The sequence below is a fragment of the Elgaria multicarinata genome, chromosome 7, assembly GCF_023053635.1.
Source record: "Elgaria multicarinata webbii isolate HBS135686 ecotype San Diego chromosome 7, rElgMul1.1.pri, whole genome shotgun sequence".
Classification (NCBI taxonomy): Eukaryota; Metazoa; Chordata; class Lepidosauria; order Squamata; family Anguidae; genus Elgaria; species Elgaria multicarinata.
Genome location: NC_086177.1, coordinates 27,930,848 through 27,956,779, shown reverse-complemented (window position 1 = coordinate 27,956,779; position 25,932 = coordinate 27,930,848). Strand labels below are relative to the sequence as shown.

Sequence of the window (25,932 nt, the reverse complement as noted above, 5' to 3'; positions counted from 1 at the left end):
AAAATATTTAGGATATATCTTAGAAAATATTTATTCCTTGCCAATGTGTTTCAGACTATTGAAGTCCTATTGAAGCTACTGGCAGGGAAGGTACTGGCAATTGAAGCCGTTGAAGCTACTGGCAAGGCAAGTATTGGCAGGTGAAGCCGGTGAAGCTACTGGAAGCTGAAATTCTGTCAGGGGAAGCAATTAGAGCTACTGTCAGGGACGGTACTGGCAAATTAAGCCATTGAAGCAATTAGCAGAGAAGGTACTGGCAAGTGAAGCCGTTGAAGCTACTGGCAAGGCAGGTACTGGCAGGTGAAGCCGTTGATGCTACTGGCAGGGAAGGTACTGGCAAGTGAAGCCGTTGAAGCTACTGGCAAGGCAGGTACTGGCAGGTGAAGCCGTTGAAGCTACTGGCAAGGCAAGTACTGGTAGGTGAAGCCATTGAAGCTACTGGCAAGGCAAGTACTGGCAAGTGAAGCCATTGAAGCTACTGGCAAGGCAAGTACTGGCAGGTGAAGCCGTTGAAGCTACTGGCAAGGCAAGTACTGGCAGGTGAAGCCAGCAAAAAGAGCAGGAAACCCAAAATAACAAGGGAGGAAAGCCAAGGGCAGCAGGTGGAGCCCAGGATATATCTTAGAAAATATTTATTCCTTGCCAATGTGTTTCAGATTATTGAAGTCCTACTGAAGCTACTGGCAGCGAAGGTGCTGGCAAGTGAAGCCGTTGAAGCTACTGGCAAGGCAAGTACCGGCAGGTGAAGCCGGTGAAGCTCCTGGCAGCTGAAATTCTGGCAGGCGAAGCAGTTAGCGCTACTGTCAGGGACGGTACTGGCAAATTAAGCCATTTAAGCATTTGGCAGAAAAGGTACTGGAAAGTGAAGCCGTTGAAGCTACTGGCAGGGAAAGTACTGGCAGGTGAAGCCAGCAAAAAGAGCAGGAAACCCAAAATAACAAGGGAGGAAAGCCAAGGGCAACAGGTGGAGCCCAGGATATATCTTAGAAAATATTTATTCCTTGCCAATGTGTTTCAGACTATTCAAGTCCTACTGAAGCTACTGGCAGGGAAGGTACTGGCAAGTGAAGCCGTTGAAGCTACTGGCAAGGCAAGTATTGGCAGGTCAAGGCGGTGAAGCTACTGGAAGTTGAAATTCTGGCAGGCGAAGCAATTAGAGCTACCATCAGGGATGGTACAGGCAAATTAAGCCATTGAACAATTGGCAGAGAAGGTACTGGCAAGTGAAGCCATTGAAGCTACTGGCAGGGAAGTTACTTTCAAGTGAAGCCTTTGAAGCTACTGGCAGGGAAGCTACTGGCAAGTGAAGCCATTGAAGCTACTGCCAAGGCAGGTACTGGCAAGTGAAGCTGATGAAGCTACTGGCAGGGAAGGTACTGGCAAGTGAAGCCGTTGAAGCTACTGGCAGGGAAGGTTCTGGCAAGTGAAGCCATTGAAGCTACTGGCATGGAAGATACTGGCAGGTGAAGCCATTGAAGCTACTGGCAGGGACGGTACTGGCAAATTAAGCCATTGAAGATACTGGCAGGAAAGGTACTGGCAAGTGAAGCCGTTGAAGCTACTAGCAAGGCAGGTACTGGCAGGTGAAGCCGTTGAAGCTACTGGCAAGGCAAGTACTGGCAGGTGAAGCCGGTGAAGCTACTGGCAGGGAAGCTACTAGCAGGTGAAGCCGTTGAAGCTACTGGCACGGCAAGTACTGGCAGGTGAAGCCGGTGAAGCTACTGGCAAGGCAGGTACTGGCAAGTGAAGCCGGTGAAACTACTGGCAGGGAAGGTACTGGCTAGTGAAGCCGTTGAAGCTACTGCCAGGGAAGCTACTGGCAAGTGAAGCCGTTGAAGCTACTGGCAAGGCAAGTACCGGCAGGTGAAGCCGGTGAAGCTACTGGCAGCTGAAATTCTGGTTGGTGAAGCAATTAGCGCTACTGTCAGGGAGGGTACTGTCAAGTACCGGCTGGTGAAGCCGTTGAAGCTACTGGCAGCTGAAATTCTGGTTGGCGAAGCAATTAGCGCTTCTGTCAGGGAGGGTACTGGCAAATTAAGCCATTGAAGCATTTGGCAGAAAAGGTACTGGAAAATGAGGCCATTGAAGCTACTGGCAGGGAAAGTACTGGCAGGTGAAGCCAGCAAAAAGAGCAGGAAACCCAAAATAACAAGGGAGGAAAGCCAAGGGCAAGATGTGGAGCCCAGGATATCTCTTAGAAAATATTTATTCCTTGCCAATGTGTTTCAGACTATTGAAGTCCTATTGAAGCTACTGGCAGGGAAGGCACTGGCAAGTGAAGCCGTTGAAGCTACTGGCAGGGATGGTACTGGCAAGTGAAGCCGTTGAAGCTACTGGCAGGGAAAGTACTGGCAGGTGAAGCCAGCAAAAAGAGCAGGAAACCCAAAATAACAAGGGAGGAAAGACAAGGGCAAGAGGTTGGGCCCAGGATATATCTTAGAAAATATTTATTCCTTGCCAATGTGTTTCAGACTATTGAAGTCCTATTGAAGCTACTGGCAGGGAAGGTACTGGCAAGTGAAGCCGTTGAAGCTACTGGCAAGGCAAGTATCGGCAGGTGAAGCCGGTGAAGCTACTGGAAGCTGAAATTCTGGCAGGGGAAGCAATTAGAGCTACTGTCAGGGACGGTACTGGCAAATTAAGCCATTGAAGCAATTAGCAGAGAAGGTACTTGCAAGTGAAGCCATTGAAGCTACTGGCAGGAAATGTACTGGCAGGTGAAGCCGTTGAAGCTACTGGCAAGGCAGGTACTGGCAGGTGAAGCCGTTGAAGCTACTGGCAAGGCAAGTACTGGCAGGTGAAGCCATTGAAGCTACTGGCAAGGCAAGTACTGGCAACTGAAGCCAATGAAGCTACTGGCAGGGAAGGTACTGGCAAGTGAAGACATTGTAGATACTGGCAGTGAAGGTACTGGCAGGTGAAGCCGTTGAAGCTACTGGCAAGGCAAGTACTTGCAGGAGAAGCCATTGAAGCTACTGGCAAGGCAAGTACTGGCAAGTGAAGCCATTGAAGCTACTGGCAGGGAAGGTACTGGCAAGTGAAGCCATTGTAGATACTGGCAGTGAAGGTACTGGCAAGTGAAACCGTTGAAGCTACCGGCAAGGGAAGTACTGGCAGGTGAAGCCATTGAAGCTACTGGCAGGGAACCTACTGGCAAGCGAAGCCGTTGAAGCTACTGGCACGGCAAGTACTGGCAGGTGAAGCCGGTGAAGCTACTGGCAAGGCAGGTACTGGCAAGTGAAGCCAGTGAAACTACTGGCAGGGAAGGTACTGGCAAGTGAAGCCATTGTAGCTACTGGCAGGGAATGTCCTGGCAAGTGAAGCCATTGTAGCTACCGGCAAGGCAGGTACTGGCAGGTGAAGCCGTTGAAGATACTGACAAGGCAAGTACTGGCAGTTGAAGCCATTGAATCTACTGGCAAGGCAAGTACTGGCAAGTGAAGCCATTGAAGCTACTGGCAGGGAAGGTACTGGCAAGTGAAGCCATTGTAGCTACTGGCAGGGAAGGTACTGGCAAGTGAAGCCGTTGAAGCTACTGGCAAGGCAGGTACTGGCAGGTGAAGCCGTTTAAGCTACTAGCAAGGCAAGTACTGGCAGGTGAAGTCGTTGAAGCTACTGGCAAGGCAAGTACTGGCAGGTGAAGCCGGTGAAGATACTGGCAGCTGAAATTCTGGCAGGGGAAGCAATTAGAGCTACTGTCAGGAACGGTACTGGCAAATTAAGCCATTGAAGCAATTGGCAGAGAAGGTACTGGCAAGTGAAGCCATTGAAGCTACTGGCAGGAAAGGTACTGGCAAGTGAAGCCATTGAAGCTACTGGCAGTTAAGGTACTGGCAAATGAAACCGTTGAAGCTACTGGCAAGGCATATACTGGCAGGTGAAGCCGTTGAAGCTACTGGCAGGGATGGTACTGGCAGGTGAAGCCGTTGAATCTACTGGCAAGGCAAGTACTGGCAGGTGAAGCCATTGAAGCTACTGGCAGGGAAGCTACTGGCAAGCGAAGCCGTTGAAGCTACTGGCACGGCAAGTACTGGCAGGTGAAGCCGGTGAAGCTACTGGCAAGGCAGGTACTGGCAAGTGAAGCCGGTGAAACTACTGGCAGGGAAGGTACTGGCAAGTGAAGCCGTTGAAGCTACTGGCAGGAAAGGTACTGGCAAGTGAAGCCGTTGAAGCTACTGGCAAGGCAGGTACTGGCAGGTGAAGCCGTTGAAGCTACTGGCAAGGCAAGTACTGGCAGGTGAAGCCGTTGAAGCTACTGGCAAGGCAAGTACTGCCAAGTGAAGCCATTGAAGCTACTGGCAGGGAAGGTACTGGCAAGTGAAGCCATTGTAGCTACTGGCAGGGAAGGTACTGGCAAGTGAAGCCGTTGAAGCTACTGGCAAGGCAGGTACTGGCAGGTGAAGCCGTTGAAGCTACTGGCAAGGCAAGTACTAGTAGGTGAAGCCATTGAAGCTACTGGCAAGGCAAGTACTGGCAAGTGAAGCCATTGAAGCTACTGGCAGGGAAGGTACTGGCAAGTGAAGCCATTGTAGCTACTGGCAAGGCAGGTACTGGCAGGTGAAGCCGTTGAAGCTACTGGCAAGGCAAGTACTGGCAGGTGGAGCCGTTGGAGCTACTGGCAAGGCAAGTACTGGCAAGTGAAGCCTTTGAAGCTACTGGCAAGGCAGGTACTGGCAGGTGAAGCCATTGTAGCTACTGGCAAGGCAAGTACTGGCAGGTGGAGCCGTTGGAGCTACTGGCAAGGCAAGTACTGGCAAGTGAAGCTATTGAAGCTACTGGCAGGGATGGTACTGGCAAGTGAAGCCGTTGAAGCTACTGGCAAGGCAAGTACTGGCAGGCGAAGCCGTTGAAGCTACTGGCAAGGCAAGTACTGGCAGGTGGAGCCGTTGGAGCTACTGGCAAGGCAAGTACTGGCAAGTGAAGCTATTGAAGCTACTGGCAGGGAAGGTACTGGCAGGTGAAGCCGTTGAAGCTACTGGCTGGGAAGGTACTGGCAGGTGAAGCCAGCAAAAAGAGCAGGAATCCCAAAATAACATATCTTAGAAAATATTTAGGATATATCTTAGAAAATATTTATTCCTTGCCAATGTGTTTCAGACTATTGAAGTCCTATTGAAGCTACTGGCAGGGAAGGTACTGGCAATTGAAGCCGTTGAAGCTACTGGCAAGGCAAGTATTGGCAGGTGAAGCCGGTGAAGCTACTGGAAGCTGAAATTCTGTCAGGGGAAGCAATTAGAGCTACTGTCAGGGACGGTACTGGCAAATTAAGCCATTGAAGCAATTAGCAGAGAAGGTACTGGCAAGTGAAGCCGTTGAAGCTACTGGCAAGGCAGGTACTGGCAGGTGAAGCCGTTGATGCTACTGGCAGGGAAGGTACTGGCAAGTGAAGCCGTTGAAGCTACTGGCAAGGCAGGTACTGGCAGGTGAAGCCGTTGAAGCTACTGGCAAGGCAAGTACTGGTAGGTGAAGCCATTGAAGCTACTGGCAAGGCAAGTACTGGCAAGTGAAACCATTGAAGCTACTGGCAAGGCAAGTACTGGCAGGTGAAGCCGTTGAAGCTACTGGCAAGGCAAGTACTGGCAGGTGAAGCCAGCAAAAAGAGCAGGAAACCCAAAATAACAAGGGAGGAAAGCCAAGGGCAGCAGGTGGAGCCCAGGATATATCTTAGAAAATATTTATTCCTTGCCAATGTGTTTCAGATTATTGAAGTCCTACTGAAGCTACTGGCAGCGAAGGTGCTGGCAAGTGAAGCCGTTGAAGCTACTGGCAAGGCAAGTACCGGCAGGTGAAGCCGGTGAAGCTCCTGGCAGCTGAAATTCTGGCAGGCGAAGCAGTTAGCGCTACTGTCAGGGACGGTACTGGCAAATTAAGCCATTTAAGCATTTGGCAGAAAAGGTACTGGAAAGTGAAGCCGTTGAAGCTACTGGCAGGGAAAGTACTGGCAGGTGAAGCCAGCAAAAAGAGCAGGAAACCCAAAATAACAAGGGAGGAAAGCCAAGGGCAACAGGTGGAGCCCAGGATATATCTTAGAAAATATTTATTCCTTGCCAATGTGTTTCAGATTATTGAAGTCCTACTGAAGCTACTGGCAGCGAAGGTGCTGGCAAGTGAAGCCGTTGAAGCTACTGGCAAGGCAAGTACCGGCAGGTGAAGCCGGTGAAGCTCCTGGCAGCTGAAATTCTGGCAGGGGAAGCAATTAGAGCTACTGTCAGGGACGGTACTGGCAAATTAAGCCATTGAAGCAATTAGCAGAGAAGGTACTTGCAAGTGAAGCCATTGAAGCTACTGGCAGGAAATGTACTGGCAGGTGAAGCCGTTGAAGCTACTGGCAAGGCAGGTACTGGCAGGTGAAGCCGTTGAAGCTACTGGCAAGGCAAGTACTGGCAGGTGAAGCCATTGAAGCTACTGGCAAGGCAAGTACTGGCAACTGAAGCCAATGAAGCTACTGGCAGGGAAGGTACTGGCAAGTGAAGACATTGTAGATACTGGCAGTGAAGGTACTGGCAGGTGAAGCCGTTGAAGCTACTGGCAAGGCAAGTACTTGCAGGTGAAGCCATTGAAGCTACTGGCAAGGCAAGTACTGGCAAGTGAAGCCATTGAAGCTACTGGCAGGGAAGGTACTGGCAAGTGAAGCCATTGTAGATACTGGCAGTGAAGGTACTGGCAAGTGAAACCGTTGAAGCTACCGGCAAGGGAAGAACTGGCAGGTGAAGCCATTGAAGCTACTGGCAGGGAACCTACTGGCAAGCGAAGCCGTTGAAGCTACTGGCACGGCAAGTACTGGCAGGTGAAGCCGGTGAAGCTACTGGCAAGGCAGGTACTGGCAAGTGAAGCCAGTGAAACTACTGGCAGGGAAGGTACTGGCAAGTGAAGCCATTGTAGCTACTGGCAGGGAATGTCCTGGCAAGTGAAGCCATTGTAGCTACTGGCAAGGCAGGTACTGGCAGGTGAAGCCGTTGAAGATACTGACAAGGCAAGTACTGGCAGTTGAAGCCATTGAATCTACTGGCAAGGCAAGTACTGGCAAGTGAAGCCATTGAAGCTACTGGCAGGGAAGGTACTGGCAAGTGAAGCCATTGTAGCTACTGGCAGGGAAGGTACTGGCAAGTGAAGCCGTTGAAGCTACTGGCAAGGCAGGTACTGGCAGGTGAAGCCGTTTAAGCTACTAGCAAGGCAAGTACTGGCAGGTGAAGTCGTTGAAGCTACTGGCAAGGCAAGTACTGGCAGGTGAAGCCGGTGAAGATACTGGCAGCTGAAATTCTGGCAGGGGAAGCAATTAGAGCTACTGTCAGGAACGGTACTGGCAAATTAAGCCATTGAAGCAATTGGCAGAGAAGGTACTGGCAAGTGAAGCCATTGAAGCTACTGGCAGGAAAGGTACTGGCAAGTGAAGCCATTGAAGCTACTGGCAGTTAAGGTACTGGCAAATGAAACCGTTGAAGCTACTGGCAAGGCATATACTGGCAGGTGAAGCCGTTGAAGCTACTGGCAGGGATGGTACTGGCAGGTGAAGCCGTTGAATCTACTGGCAAGGCAAGTACTGGCAGGTGAAGCCATTGAAGCTACTGGCAGGGAAGCTACTGGCAAGCGAAGCCGTTGAAGCTACTGGCACGGCAAGTACTGGCAGGTGAAGCCGGTGAAGCTACTGGCAAGGCAGGTACTGGCAAGTGAAGCCGGTGAAACTACTGGCAGGGAAGGTACTGGCAAGTGAAGCCGTTGAAGCTACTGGCAGGAAAGGTACTGGCAAGTGAAGCCGTTGAAGCTACTGGCAAGGCAGGTACTGGCAGGTGAAGCCGTTGAAGCTACTGGCAAGGCAAGTACTGGCAGGTGAAGCCGTTGAAGCTACTGGCAAGGCAAGTACTGCCAAGTGAAGCCATTGAAGCTACTGGCAGGGAAGGTACTGGCAAGTGAAGCCATTGTAGCTACTGGCAGGGAAGGTACTGGCAAGTGAAGCCGTTGAAGCTACTGGCAAGGCAGGTACTGGCAGGTGAAGCCGTTGAAGCTACTGGCAAGTCAAGTACTAGTAGGTGAAGCCATTGAAGCTACTGGCAAGGCAAGTACTGGCAAGTGAAGCCATTGAAGCTACTGGCAGGGAAGGTACTGGCAAGTGAAGCCATTGTAGCTACTGGCAAGGCAGGTACTGGCAGGTGAAGCCGTTGAAGCTACTGGCAAGGCAAGTACTGGCAGGTGGAGCCGTTGGAGCTACTGGCAAGGCAAGTACTGGCAAGTGAAGCCTTTGAAGCTACTGGCAAGGCAGGTACTGGCAGGTGAAGCCATTGAAGCTACTGGCAAGGCAAGTACTGGCAGGTGGAGCCGTTGGAGCTACTGGCAAGGCAAGTACTGGCAAGTGAAGCTATTGAAGCTACTGGCAGGGATGGTACTGGCAAGTGAAGCCGTTGAAGCTACTGGCAAGGCAAGTACTGGCAGGCGAAGCCGTTGAAGCTACTGGCAAGGCAAGTACTGGCAGGTGGAGCCGTTGGAGCTACTGGCAAGGCAAGTACTGGCAAGTGAAGCTATTGAAGCTACTGGCAGGGAAGGTACTGGCAGGTGAAGCCGTTGAAGCTACTGGCTGGGAAGGTACTGGCAGGTGAAGCCAGCAAAAAGAGCAGGAATCCCAAAATAACATATCTTAGAAAATATTTAGGATATATCTTAGAAAATATTTATTCCTTGCCAATGTGTTTCAGACTATTGAAGTCCTATTGAAGCTACTGGCAGGGAAGGTACTGGCAATTGAAGCCGTTGAAGCTACTGGCAAGGCAAGTATTGGCAGGTGAAGCCGGTGAAGCTACTGGAAGCTGAAATTCTGTCAGGGGAAGCAATTAGAGCTACTGTCAGGGACGGTACTGGCAAATTAAGCCATTGAAGCAATTAGCAGAGAAGGTACTGGCAAGTGAAGCCGTTGAAGCTACTGGCAAGGCAGGTACTGGCAGGTGAAGCCGTTGATGCTACTGGCAGGGAAGGTACTGGCAAGTGAAGCCGTTGAAGCTACTGGCAAGGCAGGTACTGGCAGGTGAAGCCGTTGAAGCTACTGGCAAGGCAAGTACTGGTAGGTGAAGCCATTGAAGCTACTGGCAAGGCAAGTACTGGCAAGTGAAGCCATTGAAGCTACTGGCAAGGCAAGTACTGGCAGGTGAAGCCGTTGAAGCTACTGGCAAGGCAAGTACTGGCAGGTGAAGCCAGCAAAAAGAGCAGGAAACCCAAAATAACAAGGGAGGAAAGCCAAGGGCAGCAGGTGGAGCCCAGGATATATCTTAGAAAATATTTATTCCTTGCCAATGTGTTTCAGATTATTGAAGTCCTACTGAAGCTACTGGCAGCGAAGGTGCTGGCAAGTGAAGCCGTTGAAGCTACTGGCAAGGCAAGTACCGGCAGGTGAAGCCGGTGAAGCTCCTGGCAGCTGAAATTCTGGCAGGCGAAGCAGTTAGCGCTACTGTCAGGGACGGTACTGGCAAATTAAGCCATTTAAGCATTTGGCAGAAAAGGTACTGGAAAGTGAAGCCGTTGAAGCTACTGGCAGGGAAAGTACTGGCAGGTGAAGCCAGCAAAAAGAGCAGGAAACCCAAAATAACAAGGGAGGAAAGCCAAGGGCAACAGGTGGAGCCCAGGATATATCTTAGAAAATATTTATTCCTTGCCAATGTGTTTCAGACTATTCAAGTCCTACTGAAGCTACTGGCAGGGAAGGTACTGGCAAGTGAAGCCGTTGAAGCTACTGGCAAGGCAAGTATTGGCAGGTCAAGGCGGTGAAGCTACTGGAAGTTGAAATTCTGGCAGGCGAAGCAATTAGAGCTACCATCAGGGATGGTACTGGCAAATTAAGCCATTGAACAATTGGCAGAGAAGGTACTGGCAAGTGAAGCCATTGAAGCTACTGGCAGGGAAGTTACTTTCAAGTGAAGCCTTTGAAGCTACTGGCAGGGAAGCTACTGGCAAGTGAAGCCATTGAAGCTACTGCCAAGGCAGGTACTGGCAAGTGAAGCTGATGAAGCTACTGGCAGGGAAGGTACTGGCAAGTGAAGCCGTTGAAGCTACTGGCAGGGAAGGTTCTGGCAAGTGAAGCCATTGAAGCTACTGGCATGGAAGATACTGGCAGGTGAAGCCATTGAAGCTACTGGCAGGGACGGTACTGGCAAATTAAGCCATTGAAGATACTGGCAGGAAAGGTACTGGCAAGTGAAGCCGTTGAAGCTACTAGCAAGGCAGGTACTGGCAGGTGAAGCCGTTGAAGCTACTGGCAAGGCAAGTACTGGCAGGTGGAGCCGTTGGAGCTACTGGCAAGGCAAGTACTGGCAAGTGAAGCCATTGAAGCTACTGGCAGGAAAGCTACTGGCAAGTGAAGCCGTTGAAGCTACTGGCAAGGCAGGTACTGGCAGGTGAAGCTGTTGAAGCTACTGGCAAGGCAAGTACTGGCAGGTGGAGCCGTTGGAGCTACTGGCAAGGCAAGTACTGGCAAGCGAAGCCATTGAAGCTACTGGCAGGTAAGATACTGGTAAGTGAAGCCATTGTAGCTACTGGCAGGGAAGGTACTGGCAAGTGAAGCTGTTGAAGCTACTGGCAAGGCAGGTACTGGCAGGTGAAGCCGTTGAAGCTACTGGCAAGGCAAGTACTGGCAGGTGAAGCCGTTGAAGCTACTGGCAAGGCAAGTACTGGTAGGTGAAGCCATTGAAGCTACTGGCAAGGCAAGTACTGGCAAGTGAAGCCATTGAAGCTACTGGCACGGAAGGTCCTGCAAGTGAAGCCATTGTAGCTACTGGCAGGGAAGGTACTGGCAAGTGAAGCCGTTGAAGCTACTGGCAAGGCAGGTACTGGCAGGTGAAGCCGTTGAAGCTACTGGCAAGGCAAGTACTGGCAGGTGAAGCCGTTGAAGCTACTTGCAAGGCAAGTACTTGCAGGTGAAGCCATTGAAGCTACTGGCATTGATGGTACTGGCAAGTGAAGCCGTTGAAGCTACTGGCAAGGCAAGTACTGGCAGGTGAAGCCGTTGAAGCTACTGGCAAGGCAAGTACTGGCAGGTGAAGCCGTTGAAGCTACTGGCAAGGCAAGTACTGGCAGGTGAAGCCATTGAAGCTACTGGCAGGGAAGCTACTGGCAAGTGAAGCCGTTGAAGCTACTGGCACGGCAAGTACTGGCAGGTGAAGCCGGTGAAGCTACTGGCAAGACAGGTACTGGCAAGTGAAGCCATTGTAGCTACTGGCAAGGCAAGTATTGGCAGGTGAAGCCGGTGAAGCTACTAGCAGCTGAAATTCTGGCAGGGGAAGCAATTAGAGCTACTGTCAGGGACGGTACTGGCAAATTAAGCCATTGAAGCAATTGGCAGAGAAGGTACTGGCAAGTGAAGCCGTTGAAGCTACTGGCAAGGCAGGTACTGGCAGGTGAAGCCATTGAAACTACTGGCAAGGCAAGTACTGGCAGGTGAAGCCGTTGAAGCTACTGGCAAGGCAAGTACTGGCAAGTGAAGCCATTGAAAGTACTGGCAGGGAAGGTACTGGCAAGTGAAGCCATTGTAGCTACTGGCAGGGAAGGTACTGGCAAGTGAAGCCGTTGAAGCTACTGGCAAGGCAGGTACTGGCAGGTGAAGCCGTTGAAGCTACTGGCAAGGCAAGTACTGGCAGGTGAAGCCGTTGAAGCTACTGGCAAGGCAAATACTGGCAAGAGAAGCCATTGAAGCTACTGGCAGGGAAGGTACTGGCAGGTGAAGCCATTGAAGCTACTGGCAGGGACGGTACTGCCAAATTAAGCCACTGAAGCAATTGGCAGAGAAGGTACTGGAAAGTGAAGCCATTGAAGCTACTGGCAGGAAAGCTACTGGCAAGTGAAGCCGTTGAAGCTACTGGCAAGGCAAGTACCGGCAGGTGAAGCCTGTGAAGCTACTGGCAGCTGAAATTCTGGCAGGCGAAGCAATTAGCGCTACTGTCATGGACGGTACTGGCAAATTAAGCCATTTAAGCATTTGGCAGAGAAGGTACTGGAAAGTGAAGCCATTGAAGCTACTGGCAGGGAAGGTACTGGCAAGTGAAGCCGTTGAAGCTACTGGCAAGGCAGGTACTGGCAGGTGAAGCCGTTGAAGCTACTGGCAAGGCAAGTACTGGTAGGTGAAGCCATTGAAGCTACTGGCAAGGCAAGTACTGGCAATTGAAGCCATTGAAGCTACTGGCAGGGAAGGTACTGGCAAGTGAAGCCATTGTAGCTACTGGCAGGGAAGGTACTGGCAAGTGAAGCCGTTGAAGCTACTGGCAAGGCAAGTACTGGCAGCTGAAGCAATTGAAGCTACTGGCATTGATGGTACTGGCATGTGAAGCCGTTGAAGCTACTGGCACGGCAAGTACTGGCAGGTGAAGCCGTTGAAGCTACTGGCAAGGCAAGTACTGGCAGGTGAAGCCAGTGAAGCTACTGGAAGCTGAAATTCTGGCAGGGGAAGCAATTAGAGCTACTGTCAGGGACGGTACTGGCAAATTAAGCCATTGAAGCAATTAGCAGAGAAGGTACTGGCAAGTGAAGCCATTGAAGCTACTGGCAGGAAAGGTACTGGCAAGTGAAGCCGTTGAAGCTACTGGCAAGGCAGGTACTGGCAGGTGAAGCCGTTGAAGCTACTGGCAGGGAAGGTACTGGCAAGTGAAGCCGTTGAAGCTACTGGCAAGGCAGGTACTGGCAGATGAAGCCGTTGAAGCTACTGGCAAGGCAAGTACTGGTAGGTGAAGCCATTGAAGCTACTGGCAAGGCAAGTACTGGCAAGTGAAGCCATTGAAGCTACTGGCAGGGAAGGTACTGGCAAGTGAAGCCATTGTAGCTACTGGCAGGGAAGGTACTGGCAAGTGAAGCCGTTGAAGCTACTGGCAAGGCAGGTACTGGCAAGTGAAGCCATTGAAGCTACTGGCAAGGCAAGTACCGGCAGGTGAAGCCGGCGAAGCTCCTGGCAGCTGAAATTCTGGCAGGCGAAGCAATTAGCGCTACTGTCAGGGACGGTACTGGCAAATTAAGCCATTTAAGCATTTGGCAGAGAAGGTACTGGAAAGTGAAGCCGTTGAAGCTACTGGCAGGGAAAGTACTGGCAGGTGAAGCCAGCAAAAAGAGCAGGAAACCCAAAATAACAAGGGAGGAAAGCCAAGGGCAACAGGTGGAGCCCAGGATATATCTTAGAAAATATTTATTCCTTGCCAATGTGTTTCAGACTATTGAAGTCCTACTGAAGCTACTGGCAGGGAAGGTACTGGCAAGTGAAGCCGTTGAAGCTACTGGCAAGGCAAGTATTGGCAGGTCAAGGCGGTGAAGCTACTGGAAGTTGAAATTCTGGCAGGCGAAGCAGTTAGAGCTACCATCAGGGACGGTACTGGCAAATTAAGCCATTGAAGCAATTGGCAGAGAAGGTACTGGCAAGTGAAGCCATTGAAGCTACTGGCAGGGAAGTTACTTTCAAGTGAAGCCTTTGAAGCTACTGGCAGGGAAGCTACTGGCAAGTGAAGCCATTGAAGCTACTGCCAAGGAAGGTACTGGCAAGTGAAGCTGGTGAAGCTACTGGCAGGGAAGGTACTGGCAAGTGAAGCAGTTGAAGCTACTGGCAGGGAAGGTACTGGCAAGTGAAGCCATTGAAGCTACTGGCATGGAAGATACTGGCAGGTGAAGCCATTGAAGCTACTGGCAGGGACGTTACTGGCAAATTAAGCCATTGAAGCTACTGGCAGGAAAGGTACTGGCAAGTGAAGCCGTTGAAGCTACTGGCAAGGCAGGTACTGGCAGGTGAAGCCGTTGAAGCTACTGGCAAGGCAAGTACTGGCAGGTGGAGCCGTTGGAGCTACTGGCAAGGCAAGTACTGGCAATTGAAGCCATTGAAGCTACTGGCAGGGATGGTACTGGCAAGTGAAGCCGTTGAAGCTACTGGCAGGGAAGCTACTGGCAAGTGAAGCCGTTGAAGCTACTGGCAAGGCAAGTACTGGCAAGTGAAGCTGGTGAAGCTACTGGCAGGGAAGGTACTGGCAAGTGAAGCCGTTGAAGCTACTGGCTGGGAAGGTACTGGCAGGTGAAGCCAGCAAAAAGAGCAGGAAACCCAAAATAACAAGTGAGGAAAGCCGAGGGCAAGAGGTGGAGCCCAGGATTCATCTTAGAAAATATTTATTCCTTGCCAATGTGTTTCAGACTATTGAAGTGCTATTGAAGCTACTGGCAGGGAAGGTACTGGCAAGTGAAGCCGTTGAAGCTACTGGCAAGGCAAGTATTGGCAGGTGAAGCCGGTGAAGATACTGGCAGCTGAAATTCTGGCAGGAGAAGCAATTAGAGCTACTGTCATGGACGGTACTGGCAAATTAAGCCATTGAAGCAATTGGCAGAGAAGGTACTGGCAAGTGAAGCCATTGAAGCTACTGGCAGGAAAGGTACTGGCAAGTGAAGCCATTGAAGCTACTGGCAGTTAAGGTACTGGCAAGAGAAACCGTTGAAGCTACTGGCAAGGCATGTACTGGCAGGTGAAGCCGTTGAAGCTACTGGCAGGGATGGTACTGGCAGGTGAAGCCGTTGAATCTACTGGCAAGGCAAGTACTGGCAGGTGAAGCCATTGAAGCTACTGGCAGGGAAGCTACTGGCAAGTGAAGCCGTTGAAGCTACTGGCAAGGCAAGTATTGGCAGGTGAAGCCGGTAAAGCTACTGGAAGCTGAAATTCTGGCAGGGGAAACAATTAGAGCTACTGTCAGGAACGGTACTGGCAAATAAAGCCATTGAAGCAATTAGCAGAGAAGGTACTGGCAATTGAAGCCATTGAAGCTACTGGCAGGAAAGGTACTGGCAAGTGAAGCCGTTGAAGCTACTGGCAAGGCAGGTACTGGCAGGTGAAGCCGTTGGAGCTACTGGTAAGGCAAGTACTGGCAAGTGAAGCCATTGAAGCTACTGGCAGGGATGGTACTGGCAAGTGAAGCCGTTGAAGCTACTGGCAAGGCAAGTACTGGCAGGCGAAGCCGTTGAAGCTACTGGCAAGGCAAGTACTGGCAGGTGAAGCCGTTGAAGCTACTGGCAAGGCAAGTACTGGCAGGTGAAGCCATTGAAGCTACTGGCAGGGAAGCTACTGGCAAGTGAAGCCGTTGAAGCTACTGTCATGGCAAGTATTGGCAGGACAAGCCGGTGAAGCTACTGGCAAGGCAGGTACTGGCAAGTGAAGCTGGTGAAGCTACTGGCAAGGAAGGTACTGGCAAGTGAAGCCGTTGAAGCTACTGGCTGGGAAGGTACTGGCAGGTGAAGCCAGCAAAGAGAGCAGGAAACCCAAAATAACAAGGGAGGAAAGCCAAGGGCAAGAGGTGGAGCCCAGGATTCATCATAGAAAATATTTATTCCTTGCCAATGCATTTCAGACTATTGAAGTGCTATTGAAGCTACTGGCAGGGAAGGTACTGGCAAGTGAAGCCGTTGAAGCTACTGGCTGGGAAGGTACTGGCAGGTGAAGCCAGCAAAAAGAGCAAGAAACCCAAAATAACAAGGGAGGAAAGCCAAGGGCAAGAGGTGGAGCCCAGGATTTATCTTAGAAAATATTTATTCCTTGCCAATGTGTTTCAGACTATTGAAGTGCTATTGAAGCTACTGGCAGGGAAGGTACTGGCAAGTGAAGCCGTTGAAGCTACTGGCAAGGCAAGTACTGGCAGGTGAAGCCGTTGAAGCTACTGGCAAGGCAAATACTGGCAAGAGAAGCCATTGAAGCTACTGGCAGGGAAGGTACTGGCAGGTGAAGCCATTGAAGCTACTGGCAGGGACGGTACTGCCAAATTAAGCCACTGAAGCAATTGGCAGAGAAGGTACTGGAAAGTGAAGCCGTTGAAGCTACTGGCAGGGAAGCTACTGGCAAGTGAAGCCGTTGAAGCTACTGGCAAGGCAAGTACCGGCAGGTGAAGCCTGTGAAGCTACTGGCAGCTGAAATTCTGGCAGGCGAAGCAATTAGCGCTACTGTCATGGACGGTACTGGCAAATTAAGCCATTTAAGCATTTGGCAGAGAAGGTACTGGAAAGTGAAGCCATTGAAGCTACTGGCAGGGAAGGTACTGGCAAGTGAAGCCATTGAAGCTACTGGCAAGGCAGGTACTGGCAAGTGAAGCCGTTGAAGCTACTGGCAAGGCAAGTACCGGCAGGTGAAGCCGGTGAAGCTACTGGAAGCTGAAATTCTGGCAGGGGAAGCAATTAGAGCTACTGTCAGGGACGGTACTGGCAAATTAAGCCATTGAAGCAATTAGCAGAGAAGGTACTTGCAAGTGAAGCCATTGAAGCTACTGGCAGGAAATGTACTGGCAGGTGAAGCCGTTGAAGCTACTGGCAAGGCAGGTACTGGCAGGTGAAGCCGTTGAAGCTACTGGCAAGGCAAGTACTGGCAGGTGAAGCCATTGAAGCTACTGGCAAGGCAAGTACTGGCAACTGAAGCCAATGAAGCTACTGGCAGGGAAGGTACTGGCAAGTGAAGACATTGTAGATACTGGCAGTGAAGGTACTGGCAGGTGAAGCCGTTGAAGCTACTGGCAAGGCAAGTACTTGCAGGTGAAGCCATTGAAGCTACTGGCAAGGCAAGTACTGGCAAGTGAAGCCATTGAAGCTACTGGCAGGGAAGGTACTGGCAAGTGAAGCCATTGTAGATACTGGCAGTGAAGGTACTGGCAAGTGAAACCGTTGAAGCTACCGGCAAGGGAAGAACTGGCAGGTGAAGCCATTGAAGCTACTGGCAGGGAACCTACTGGCAAGCGAAGCCGTTGAAGCTACTGGCACGGCAAGTACTGGCAGGTGAAGCCGGTGAAGCTACTGGCAAGGCAGGTACTGGCAAGTGAAGCCAGTGAAACTACTGGCAGGGAAGGTACTGGCAAGTGAAGCCATTGTAGCTACTGGCAGGGAATGTCCTGGCAAGTGAAGCCATTGTAGCTACTGGCAAGGCAGGTACTGGCAGGTGAAGCCGTTGAAGATACTGACAAGGCAAGTACTGGCAGTTGAAGCCATTGAATCTACTGGCAAGGCAAGTACTGGCAAGTGAAGCCATTGAAGCTACTGGCAGGGAAGGTACTGGCAAGTGAAGCCATTGTAGCTACTGGCAGGGAAGGTACTGGCAAGTGAAGCCGTTGAAGCTACTGGCAAGGCAGGTACTGGCAGGTGAAGCCGTTTAAGCTACTAGCAAGGCAAGTACTGGCAGGTGAAGTCGTTGAAGCTACTGGCAAGGCAAGTACTGGCAGGTGAAGCCGGTGAAGATACTGGCAGCTGAAATTCTGGCAGGGGAAGCAATTAGAGCTACTGTCAGGAACGGTACTGGCAAATTAAGCCATTGAAGCAATTGGCAGAGAAGGTACTGGCAAGTGAAGCCATTGAAGCTACTGGCAGGAAAGGTACTGGCAAGTGAAGCCATTGAAGCTACTGGCAGTTAAGGTACTGGCAAATGAAACCGTTGAAGCTACTGGCAAGGCATATACTGGCAGGTGAAGCCGTTGAAGATACTGGCAGGGATGGTACTGGCAGGTGAAGCCGTTGAATCTACTGGCAAGGCAAGTACTGGCAGGTGAAGCCATTGAAGCTACTGGCAGGGAAGCTACTGGCAAGCGAAGCCGTTGAAGCTACTGGCACGGCAAGTACTGGCAGGTGAAGCCGGTGAAGCTACTGGCAAGGCAGGTACTGGCAAGTGAAGCCGGTGAAACTACTGGCAGGGAAGGTACTGGCAAGTGAAGCCGTTGAAGCTACTGGCAGGAAAGGTACTGGCAAGTGAAGCCGTTGAAGCTACTGGCAAGGCAGGTACTGGCAGGTGAAGCCGTTGAAGCTACTGGCAAGGCAAGTACTGGCAGGTGAAGCCGTTGAAGCTACTGGCAAGGCAAGTACTGCCAAGTGAAGCCATTGAAGCTACTGGCAGGGAAGGTACTGGCAAGTGAAGCCATTGTAGCTACTGGCAGGGAAGGTACTGGCAAGTGAAGCCGTTGAAGCTACTGGCAAGGCAGGTACTGGCAGGTGAAGCCGTTGAAGCTACTGGCAAGGCAAGTACTAGTAGGTGAAGCCATTGAAGCTACTGGCAAGGCAAGTACTGGCAAGTGAAGCCATTGAAGCTACTGGCAGGGAAGGTACTGGCAAGTGAAGCCATTGTAGCTACTGGCAAGGCAGGTACTGGCAGGTGAAGCCGTTGAAGCTACTGGCAAGGCAAGTACTGGCAGGTGGAGCCGTTGGAGCTACTGGCAAGGCAAGTACTGGCAAGTGAAGCCTTTGAAGCTACTGGCAAGGCAGGTACTGGCAGGTGAAGCCATTGAAGCTACTGGCAAGGCAAGTACTGGCAGGTGGAGCCGTTGGAGCTACTGGCAAGGCAAGTACTGGCAAGTGAAGCTATTGAAGCTACTGGCAGGGATGGTACTGGCAAGTGAAGCCGTTGAAGCTACTGGCAAGGCAAGTACTGGCAGGCGAAGCCGTTGAAGCTACTGGCAAGGCAAGTACTGGCAGGTGGAGCCGTTGGAGCTACTGGCAAGGCAAGTACTGGCAAGTGAAGCTATTGAAGCTACTGGCAGGGAAGGTACTGGCAGGTGAAGCCGTTGAAGCTACTGGCTGGGAAGGTACTGGCAGGTGAAGCCAGCAAAAAGAGCAGGAATCCCAAAATAACATATCTTAGAAAATATTTAGGATATATCTTAGAAAATATTTATTCCTTGCCAATGTGTTTCAGACTATTGAAGTCCTATTGAAGCTACTGGCAGGGAAGGTACTGGCAATTGAAGCCGTTGAAGCTACTGGCAAGGCAAGTATTGGCAGGTGAAGCCGGTGAAGCTACTGGAAGCTGAAATTCTGTCAGGGGAAGCAATTAGAGCTACTGTCAGGGACGGTACTGGCAAATTAAGCCATTGAAGCAATTAGCAGAGAAGGTACTGGCAAGTGAAGCCGTTGAAGCTACTGGCAAGGCAGGTACTGGCAGGTGAAGCCGTTGATGCTACTGGCAGGGAAGGTACTGGCAAGTGAAGCCGTTGAAGCTACTGGCAAGGCAGGTACTGGCAGGTGAAGCCGTTGAAGCTACTGGCAAGGCAAGTACTGGTAGGTGAAGCCATTGAAGCTACTGGCAAGGCAAGTACTGGCAAGTGAAGCCATTGAAGCTACTGGCAAGGCAAGTACTGGCAGGTGAAGCCGTTGAAGCTACTGGCAAGGCAAGTACTGGCAGGTGAAGCCAGCAAAAAGAGCAGGAAACCCAAAATAACAAGGGAGGAAAGCCAAGGGCAGCAGGTGGAGCCCAGGATATATCTTAGAAAATATTTATTCCTTGCCAATGTGTTTCAGATTATTGAAGTCCTACTGAAGCTACTGGCAGCGAAGGTGCTGACAAGTGAAGCCGTTGAAGCTACTGGCAAGGCAAGTACCGGCAGGTGAAGCCGGTGAAGCTCCTGGCAGCTGAAATTCTGGCAGGCGAAGCAGTTAGCGCTACTGTCAGGGACGGTACTGGCAAATTAAGCCATTTAAGCATTTGGCAGAAAAGGTACTGGAAAGTGAAGCCGTTGAAGCTACTGGCAGGGAAAGTACTGGCAGGTGAAGCCAGCAAAAAGAGCAGGAAACCCAAAATAACAAGGGAGGAAAGCCAAGGGCAACAGGTGGAGCCCAGGATATATCTTAGAAAATATTTATTCCTTGCCAATGTGTTTCAGACTATTCAAGTCCTACTGAAGCTACTGGCAGGGAAGGTACTGGCAAGTGAAGCCGTTGAAGCTACTGGCAAGGCAAGTATTGGCAGGTCAAGGCGGTGAAGCTACTGGAAGTTGAAATTCTGGCAGGCGAAGCAATTAGAGCTACCATCAGGGATGGTACTGGCAAATTAAGCCATTGAACAATTGGCAGAGAAGGTACTGGCAAGTGAAGCCATTGAAGCTACTGGCAGGGAAGTTACTTTCAAGTGAAGCCTTTGAAGCTACTGGCAGGGAAGCTACTGGCAAGTGAAGCCATTGAAGCTACTGCCAAGGCAGGTACTGGCAAGTGAAGCTGATGAAGCTACTGGCAGGGAAGGTACTGGCAAGTGAAGCCGTTGAAGCTACTGGCAGGGAAGGTTCTGGCAAGTGAAGCCATTGAAGCTACTGGCATGGAAGATACTGGCAGGTGAAGCCATTGAAGCTACTGGCAGGGACGGTACTGGCAAATTAAGCCATTGAAGATACTGGCAGGAAAGGTACTGGCAAGTGAAGCCGTTGAAGCTACTAGCAAGGCAGGTACTGGCAGGTGAAGCCGTTGAAGCTACTGGCAAGGCAAGTACTGGCAGGTGGAGCCGTTGGAGCTACTGGCAAGGCAAGTACTGGCAAGTGAAGCCATTGAAGCTACTGGCAGGAAAGGTACTGGCAAGTGAAGCCGTTGAAGCTACTGGCAAGGCAGGTACTGGCAGGTGAAGCTGTTGAAGCTACTGGCAAGGCAAGTACTGGCAGGTGGAGCCGTTGGAGCTACTGGCAAGGCAAGTACTGGCAAGCGAAGCCATTGAAGCTACTGGCAGGTAAGATACTGGTAAGTGAAGCCATTGTAGCTACTGGCAGGGAAGGTACTGGCAAGTGAAGCTGTTGAAGCTACTGGCAAGGCAGGTACTGGCAGGTGAAGCCGTTGAAGCTACTGGCAAGGCAAGTACTGGCAGGTGAAGCCGTTGAAGCTACTGGCAAGGCAAGTACTGGTAGGTGAAGCCATTGAAGCTACTGGCAAGGCAAGTACTGGCAAGTGAAGCCATTGAAGCTACTGGCACGGAAGGTCCTGCAAGTGAAGCCATTGTAGCTACTGGCAGGGAAGGTACTGGCAAGTGAAGCCGTTGAAGCTACTGGCAAGGCAGGTACTGGCAGGTGAAGCCGTTGAAGCTACTGGCAAGGCAAGTACTGGCAGGTGAAGCCGTTGAAGCTACTTGCAAGGCAAGTACTTGCAGGTGAAGCCATTGAAGCTACTGGCATTGATGGTACTGGCAAGTGAAGCCGTTGAAGCTACTGGCAAGGCAAGTACTGGCAGGTGAAGCCGTTGAAGCTACTGGCAAGGCAAGTACTGGCAGGTGAAGCCGTTGAAGCTACTGGCAAGGCAAGTACTGGCAGGTGAAGCCATTGAAGCTACTGGCAGGGAAGCTACTGGCAAGTGAAGCCGTTGAAGCTACTGGCACGGCAAGTACTGGCAGGTGAAGCCGGTGAAGCTACTGGCAAGACAGGTACTGGCAAGTGAAGCCATTGTAGCTACTGGCAAGGCAAGTATTGGCAGGTGAAGCCGGTGAAGCTACTAGCAGCTGAAATTCTGGCAGGGGAAGCAATTAGAGCTACTGTCAGGGACGGTACTGGCAAATTAAGCCATTGAAGCAATTGGCAGAGAAGGTACTGGCAGGTGAAGCCATTGAAACTACTGGCAAGGCAAGTACTGGCAGGTGAAGCCGTTGAAGCTACTGGCAAGGCAAGTACTGGCAAGTGAAGCCATTGAAAGTACTGGCAGGGAAGGTACTGGCAAGTGAAGCCATTGTAGCTACTGGCAGGGAAGGTACTGGCAAGTGAAGCCGTTGAAGCTACTGGCAAGGCAGGTACTGGCAGGTGAAGCCGTTGAAGCTACTGGCAAGGCAAGTACTGGCAGGTGAAGCCGTTGAAGCTACTGGCAAGGCAAATACTGGCAAGAGAAGCCATTGAAGCTACTGGCAGGGAAGGTACTGGCAGGTGAAGCCATTGAAGCTACTGGCAGGGACGGTACTGCCAAATTAAGCCACTGAAGCAATTGGCAGAGAAGGTACTGGAAAGTGAAGCCATTGAAGCTACTGGCAGGAAAGCTACTGGCAAGTGAAGCCGTTGAAGCTACTGGCAAGGCAAGTACCGGCAGGTGAAGCCTGTGAAGCTACTGGCAGCTGAAATTCTGGCAGGCGAAGCAATTAGCGCTACTGTCATGGACGGTACTGGCAAATTAAGCCATTTAAGCATTTGGCAGAGAAGGTACTGGAAAGTGAAGCCATTGAAGCTACTGGCAGGGAAGGTACTGGCAAGTGAAGCCGTTGAAGCTACTGGCAAGGCAGGTACTGGCAGGTGAAGCCGTTGAAGCTACTGGCAAGGCAAGTACTGGTAGGTGAAGCCATTGAAGCTACTGGCAAGGCAAGTACTGGCAATTGAAGCCATTGAAGCTACTGGCAGGGAAGGTACTGGCAAGTGAAGCCATTGTAGCTACTGGCAGGGAAGGTACTGGCAAGTGAAGCCGTTGAAGCTACTGTCAAGGCAAGTACTGGCAGCTGAAGCAATTGAAGCTACTGGCATTGATGGTACTGGCATGTGAAGCCGTTGAAGCTACTGGCACGGCAAGTACTGGCAGGTGAAGCCGTTGAAGCTACTGGCAAGGCAAGTACTGGCAGGTGAAGCCAGTGAAGCTACTGGAAGCTGAAATTCTGGCAGGGGAAGCAATTAGAGCTACTGTCAGGGACGGTACTGGCAAATTAAGCCATTGAAGCAATTAGCAGAGAAGGTACTGGCAAGTGAAGCCATTGAAGCTACTGGCAGGAAAGGTACTGGCAAGTGAAGCCGTTGAAGCTACTGGCAAGGCAGGTACTGGCAGGTGAAGCCGTTGAAGCTACTGGCAGGGAAGGTACTGGCAAGTGAAGCCGTTGAAGCTACTGGCAAGGCAGGTACTGGCAGATGAAGCCGTTGAAGCTACTGGCAAGGCAAGTACTGGTAGGTGAAGCCATTGAAGCTACTGGCAAGGCAAGTACTGGCAAGTGAAGCCATTGAAGCTACTGGCAGGGAAGGTACTGGCAAGTGAAGCCATTGTAGCTACTGGCAGGGAAGGTACTGGCAAGTGAAGCCGTTGAAGCTACTGGCAAGGCAGGTACTGGCAAGTGAAGCCATTGAAGCTACTGGCAAGGCAAGTACCGGCAGGTGAAGCCGGCGAAGCTCCTGGCAGCTGAAATTCTGGCAGGCGAAGCAATTAGCGCTACTGTCAGGGACGGTACTGGCAAATTAAGCCATTTAAGCATTTGGCAGAGAAGGTACTGGAAAGTGAAGCCGTTGAAGCTACTGGCAGGGAAAGTACTGGCAGGTGAAGCCAGCAAAAAGAGCAGGAAACCCAAAATAACAAGGGAGGAAAGCCAAGGGCAACAGGTGGAGCCCAGGATATATCTTAGAAAATATTTATTCCTTGCCAATGTGTTTCAGACTATTGAAGTCCTACTGAAGCTACTGGCAGGGAAGGTACTGGCAAGTGAAGCCGTTGAAGCTACTGGCAAGGCAAGTATTGGCAGGTCAAGGCGGTGAAGCTACTGGAAGTTGAAATTCTGGCAGGCGAAGCAGTTAGAGCTACCATCAGGGACGGTACTGGCAAATTAAGCCATTGAAGCAATTGGCAGAGAAGGTACTGGCAAGTGAAGCCATTGAAGCTACTGGCAGGGAAGTTACTTTCAAGTGAAGCCTTTGAAGCTACTGGCAGGGAAGCTACTGGCAAGTGAAGCCATTGAAGCTACTGCCAAGGAAGGTACTGGCAAGTGAAGCTGGTGAAGCTACTGGCAGGGAAGGTACTGGCAAGTGAAGCAGTTGAAGCTACTGGCAGGGAAGGTACTGGCAAGTGAAGCCATTGAAGCTACTGGCATGGAAGATACTGGCAGGTGAAGCCATTGAAGCTACTGGCAGGGACGTTACTGGCAAATTAAGCCATTGAAGCTACTGGCAGGAAAGGTACTGGCAAGTGAAGCCGTTGAAGCTACTGGCAAGGCAGGTACTGGCAGGTGAAGCCGTTGAAGCTACTGGCAAGGCAAGTACTGGCAGGTGGAGCCGTTGGAGCTACTGGCAAGGCAAGTACTGGCAATTGAAGCCATTGAAGCTACTGGCAGGGATGGTACTGGCAAGTGAAGCCGTTGAAGCTACTGGCAGGGAAGCTACTGGCAAGTGAAGCCGTTGAAGCTACTGGCAAGGCAAGTACTGGCAAGTGAAGCTGGTGAAGCTACTGGCAGGGAAGGTACTGGCAAGTGAAGCCGTTGAAGCTACTGGCTGGGAAGGTACTGGCAGGTGAAGCCAGCAAAAAGAGCAGGAAACCCAAAATAACAAGTGAGGAAAGCCGAGGGCAAGAGGTGGAGCCCAGGATTCATCTTAGAAAATATTTATTCCTTGCCAATGTGTTTCAGACTATTGAAGTGCTATTGAAGCTACTGGCAGGGAAGGTACTGGCAAGTGAAGCCGTTGAAGCTACTGGCAAGGCAAGTATTGGCAGGTGAAGCCGGTGAAGATACTGGCAGCTGAAATTCTGGCAGGAGAAGCAATTAGAGCTACTGTCATGGACGGTACTGGCAAATTAAGCCATTGAAGCAATTGGCAGAGAAGGTACTGGCAAGTGAAGCCATTGAAGCTACTGGCAGGAAAGGTACTGGCAAGTGAAGCCATTGAAGCTACTGGCAGTTAAGGTACTGGCAAGAGAAACTGTTGAAGCTACTGGCAAGGCATGTACTGGCAGGTGAAGCCGTTGAAGCTACTGGCAGGGATGGTACTGGCAGGTGAAGCCGTTGAATCTACTGGCAAGGCAAGTACTGGCAGGTGAAGCCATTGAAGCTACTGGCAGGGAAGCTACTGGCAAGTGAAGCCGTTGAAGCTACTGGCAAGGCAAGTATTGGCAGGTGAAGCCGGTAAAGCTACTGGAAGCTGAAATTCTGGCAGGGGAAACAATTAGAGCTACTGTCAGGAACGGTACTGGCAAATAAAGCCATTGAAGCAATTAGCAGAGAAGGTACTGGCAATTGAAGCCATTGAAGCTACTGGCAGGAAAGGTACTGGCAAGTGAAGCCGTTGAAGCTACTGGCAAGGCAGGTACTGGCAGGTGAAGCCGTTGGAGCTACTGGTAAGGCAAGTACTGGCAAGTGAAGCCATTGAAGCTACTGGCAGGGATGGTACTGGCAAGTGAAGCCGTTGAAGCTACTGGCAAGGCAAGTACTGGCAGGCGAAGCCGTTGAAGCTACTGGCAAGGCAAGTACTGGCAGGTGAAGCCGTTGAAGCTACTGGCAAGGCAAGTACTGGCAGGTGAAGCCATTGAAGCTACTGGCAGGGAAGCTACTGGCAAGTGAAGCCGTTGAAGCTACTGTCATGGCAAGTATTGGCAGGACAAGCCGGTGAAGCTACTGGCAAGGCAGGTACTGGCAAGTGAAGCTGGTGAAGCTACTGGCAAGGAAGGTACTGGCAAGTGAAGCCGTTGAAGCTACTGGCTGGGAAGGTACTGGCAGGTGAAGCCAGCAAAGAGAGCAGGAAACCCAAAATAACAAGGGAGGAAAGCCAAGGGCAAGAGGTGGAGCCCAGGATTCATCATAGAAAATATTTATTCCTTGCCAATGCATTTCAGACTATTGAAGTGCTATTGAAGCTACTGGCAGGGAAGGTACTGGCAAGTGAAGCCGTTGAAGCTACTGGCTGGGAAGGTACTGGCAGGTGAAGCCAGCAAAAAGAGCAAGAAACCCAAAATAACAAGGGAGGAAAGCCAAGGGCAAGAGGTGGAGCCCAGGATTTATCTTAGAAAATATTTATTCCTTGCCAATGTGTTTCAGACTATTGAAGTGCTATTGAAGCTACTGGCAGGGAAGGTACTGGCAAGTGAAGCCGTTGAAGCTACTGGCAAGGCAAGTACTGGCAGGTGAAGCCGTTGAAGCTACTGGCAAGGCAAATACTGGCAAGAGAAGCCATTGAAGCTACTGGCAGGGAAGGTACTGGCAGGTGAAGCCATTGAAGCTACTGGCAGGGACGGTACTGCCAAATTAAGCCACTGAAGCAATTGGCAGAGAAGGTACTGGAAAGTGAAGCCGTTGAAGCTACTGGCAGGGAAGCTACTGGCAAGTGAAGCCGTTGAAGCTACTGGCAAGGCAAGTACCGGCAGGTGAAGCCTGTGAAGCTACTGGCAGCTGAAATTCTGGCAGGCGAAGCAATTAGCGCTACTGTCATGGACGGTACTGGCAAATTAAGCCATTTAAGCATTTGGCAGAGAAGGTACTGGAAAGTGAAGCCATTGAAGCTACTGGCAGGGAAGGTA

General features: G+C 51.1%; 1 protein-coding gene across 2 annotated transcripts in view; it reads left to right on the top strand.

Moving 5' to 3' along the window:
- Positions 1 to 25,932, top strand: part of BCL2 (BCL2 apoptosis regulator) — a 480,191-nt gene that overhangs the window by 289,643 nt on the left and 164,616 nt on the right. The gene's annotated exons all lie outside the window — the stretch shown is intronic.